General features: G+C 37.1%; 2 protein-coding genes across 2 annotated transcripts in view; one reads left to right on the forward strand and one right to left on the reverse strand.

Moving 5' to 3' along the window:
* LOC107583259 (uncharacterized) overlaps positions 1–884 on the reverse strand; it is a 12,945-nt gene extending 12,061 nt beyond the window's left edge. Inside the window, exon 1 of the mRNA XM_016269413.1 lies at positions 757–884. The gene's annotated coding sequence lies outside the window, so the exon portion shown is untranslated. The remainder of the gene's footprint in view (positions 1–756) is intronic.
* LOC107583301 (mitochondrial dynamics protein MID51-like) overlaps positions 1–4,191 on the forward strand; it is a 23,132-nt gene that overhangs the window by 1,876 nt on the left and 17,065 nt on the right. The gene's annotated exons all lie outside the window — the stretch shown is intronic.

A 4,191-nucleotide genomic window follows, 5' to 3' on the forward strand; every position in this document is an offset into this window, starting at 1 on the left:
GCTCAAAAAATGCTGGGAAATCTCTTCATGTAGCCCTACAAGAGTGATTGCTGATAAACTGTCTGAAAAAAAGAAAGTCACGTTTTAGAGAAGAAAAAAAATCACCCACTGACTTTCAAAGCTGCTACATAGTAACGACTTTCTACTTCGAGGACCTTGATAGAAATGTAGTGGAGTGAAAAGTACAATATTTGTCTTTCAAATGTAGTGAAGTTAAAGTCATAAGTTCCCAGAAAAAATAATACTCAAGTAAAGTACAGATACTCACAAAGTGTACTTAAGTACAATACTCAAGTAAATGTACTTAGTTAATGTCCGCCTCTGACTCTCTCTCTCTCTCTCTCTCTCTATATATATATATATATTATTAATATTGCAGCCTGCACTGCAAGCTGTGCTGAAGATACAAGTCATCAAAGTCAGGCAACACAAACCTGTTTCATGATTTGAAACAATATCACTTATTAGAACATGCAGAAACTAAGAAATAAGTTTTTCTGTTATTTATTTTGTTTAGGAAAAATGACTGGAAAAGTGTAAAGAATTAAAAAACGTGCTGTGTTTGTCATGTTCTGGCCATAAAGAGTAGTTTAAAACCACAATTAGCTGTCTGGTTTCTACAACTTTCGCTTAGGAGCAAAAATGTGCCTAAAGATTTAAAATTGATTGTGATAATTATCAGTATCAGCTGATATGAAACATTTTATTGTGATAATTTTTTGGCCATATGGCCCAGCCCTGCCATGATGTACTCACCTGCTCAGTTTGAAGTCCTTCAGGAATGATGTAGAAGATTCCCTTGTGGTTGTTCTTTTTTGAGGATAAGTTTGTAGTTATAAGTAAAGTCTCACGGGAGGCAATTCAATCTCTTATTTTATTGGTTACCATACAAAGCAGTTAATGCAAAAATAAAACCTAAAATCAGTCAAGCTATGAGTTCTATAATCAAACTCTATAAACGGCAATACTGGAGATGCTGTAAGGTGTCCCTCGACAGGGTATCAGGTGTCCTTCACGCTCAATGCAAGCAGCATCTGAAGAGTGGTTTACTCCTCAGACCTTTTATACAACTTTTTGGGGAACTCCAATTACATATCAATGTGTGATACATCTAATAAGGCAGATTTCATTCCTATGTCGCTTGCATTTTCATATAGCACTCTTCCTCTTCTTCAATGCAGTTTTCATCTGTCTCATCACTGCTTGATGTTACAACATGCTCTCTTCACCACTGAGTACCCTCATGTGGTTGTTTGCAGAGCATCAAACTCAGAATCCTAACTTTCGCTTATTCATCCTATCTTAAAGGGGATGTCTAGTGCTTTTTCATGCATTCTGACTTATTTACGCTGCTAAGGAGTTGGACGTATGACGGAGTATTTCTGTGGCAAAGACACTGCTTCAGGGTTTGTGTAAGTTTCGGGTTGCATAGGTCATACATAGGTCAAGACTGACTCATGCATTTTGGCTTAAAGGTGAAGGCCCTACTCAATGCATGTTTTGCAAATTCCCCTTTCTGTCAAACATATTTTATTGGACGGTCCAGCTTTTAATGTATGTAGAAAACTCTTTTATGAAGTGAACTCACTTAAAGAGTTATTTAGTAAAAGTTTGCCAGAAGTTTTAGAATTTTTATCATGTTAATGTAAAAAATCTTGCGTAATATAACTTGTGTTTGTTTGTGTGCTAGTTTTTTATTGTATTTGTTATACTTGTATTTTTTAAAAATGTTTTTGCCATGAAAATAGCCTAAGATGCTGACGTGGCATTAAATAAAAGTTTCGTAAAGTGTTTTTGTTTTGTTTTTTCGAGTATGGCCCTGTATGACATCATAAAGGGCGGAATTCCTTGTATGGGCACTTCTCCAGGAAGAGTGCGCGCACACATCAACCAGGTATGCGTTTCCCGAAAGCATCGTTAACGAACTATGGTCGAAAGTTCCATTGAATTCTATTTGTAACAATGGAACTTGCGACCATAGTTGCTTTCGGGAAACGCACCCCAGAGCGAGAACGAGCTCGCCCATCAACGCGTTTCATTTCGGGTTGCAGAAGTTGTCGGGGTCAATGAAGTTTTTGTTCCTGTTTTACTTACGTCAGTGTCACAGCTTGAAAACGATTGCTAAGCAAAAGCTTTGTGTGCTTGTGAATCTTTAGCTCACACAGCATGCCTCCAAGAGCTTGACTTTTTTTGGTACAGCTGTATCTGTCCTTAATAAATCTGATAAAACTAAAGATTCTTCGGATATATGAAGGATGTGATAATACTCTATAGGGATTAACTTGAGTAACATGATAAACTGAAAGAAACTGTGTGTTATATACGCTTTAAAGTAAACGAAAGAAGTATTGCAAGTACTTTCCAAAACATTCAAGCATTTTTATACTAAAGCATATGGCATTAACTTAAAATTAAGCAAATAATATAACATTGAAACAGGTAAATATCAATATCCAAAACACCCCTTTCTTGCCATTTTCCTGGTTCAGTCGTAACACATTTATTACTCTCTCATTCTCATTTGCATGTAAACCTCATTGGTCTTTTTGTTAAACTCCATAAATTCACTGAAAACTTGACCTTGTGTCGTTATCTTCATTTTCTCAGTAACATTCATGTTCTCTTTCATTCATATTTTTCACTTTTTTGGACTCGATACATCTCCCTCTTAGTACATCTTCCCTAAGGTCTGTATCTCTTAATATAATTTTAGTGCCAAATTTTTGCATTCCAAAGGATGGCCCTGTCTACTATAATACAATTTGTGACTTCATGTACATAAATTTGGTCCACTGTAATCAGTTGGCTAGCTAATTCAACTAGAGGTCATATCCCTACTAGTGTTACGGTGACTGTTACCAATATTACTATTAATATGGGTTTTAGCAAACATGGTTCTTTCCATTTCTTCAATTTTCTTGACAAATTTTCTTGTTTTTCCCCTCCATCCCATTTTTCAACGGCCATGTCTGACTCAGGAATAATCCTGCACTTTATTCCCCAGCCAGTTCCATTTCAACTGCACAGGCGAGTATTTCAGGTTCTGATGTTGTGGTTAAATTCACGATTACCTTGTCTATCAGGGCCAGTCTGTGTGCTTGTAGATATTCCGTTTCTCCTTCTATAATAGGTTTTCGTTATGTAGACTTTGCACCTTTCTCTTTCTGAGGGCTTTCCTCCTTCCAGAAGTCTATAGGCACACGTGACACCCTGCCAACCTTTTCTGTTATTCTCTTCAGCCAAGGTTCTTTCTTTGTCAGTTTGTCCAAACTGGCATCTCATATTTCCATTTTTCTCGTCACTTTCACGTCGCCTGGGAAAATCAACTTGGTGACATTATTTGTTCTGTCACCATTTTCCATCAGCACTTTAGCAACAGTTACAATTGACCAGATAATTCCTTTTCCTTTTTCTGGTTTAATTGTTCATCTGTTTTCATCAAAGGCCTCACTTTCAAGACGCTGTAAAAGACACAAGCGCAATGGTCATGCACGTTCGTCTAGTGCCGCATACACACGGTAGTATGGGGAAAGTATTAACAGGATTAAAAAATAAATAAATAATTGACATGGGACGATTACTAGGGATGCGCCGATCCGATATTCATATCGGGTATCGGCTCCGATAGTGCCATTTTTCTCGGATTGGGTATCGGGCAGAGAGGGCCGATCCAAATCCGAGATTATTATTATTTATTTTATTTTTTTCCCCAATTGTGCAAATTATTCTGTGTTACTTCTGAAGCCATACAATAGCTTAATGTGAGCTACATATGAATATTTAAGTCCTTACATTAAAGTTCACGCAAACTCTTTTCTCCGCTGTGGCTGTCAGTCATTCGTTCAGCCTTTAAACCCTGGTCGCGTTCGGTTACAGCAGTCAGTTCGGTAACGCTCTCTCCAAGATCATTCTGTGTTCCCATTATACTTGATTTGTAAATGCATGTCTATGATTTTGCAAAAAGGACTTTATCTTCTTGCCGGAGTTTAATGTTGTTTTGTTACTTGCTATCGGGTGTCTGTGAGAACAAAACACGGGCGTAGAAAAGTCTATAAATTGTTTTTAACGTGCACAGTAACTGAAATTTAAAACTGTTAAAAGAAAGGCTCAATAACTGTTGCACAGATGTAATACACTACGCTTTATTTTATCTTCCCTTTGTGCTTTGCACTTTTTAACACGAAGCGCTTA

This window comes from Sinocyclocheilus grahami, unplaced genomic scaffold (assembly GCF_001515645.1).
Source record: "Sinocyclocheilus grahami isolate Dianchi unplaced genomic scaffold, SAMN03320097.WGS_v1.1 scaffold52.1, whole genome shotgun sequence".
Classification (NCBI taxonomy): Eukaryota; Metazoa; Chordata; class Actinopteri; order Cypriniformes; family Cyprinidae; genus Sinocyclocheilus; species Sinocyclocheilus grahami.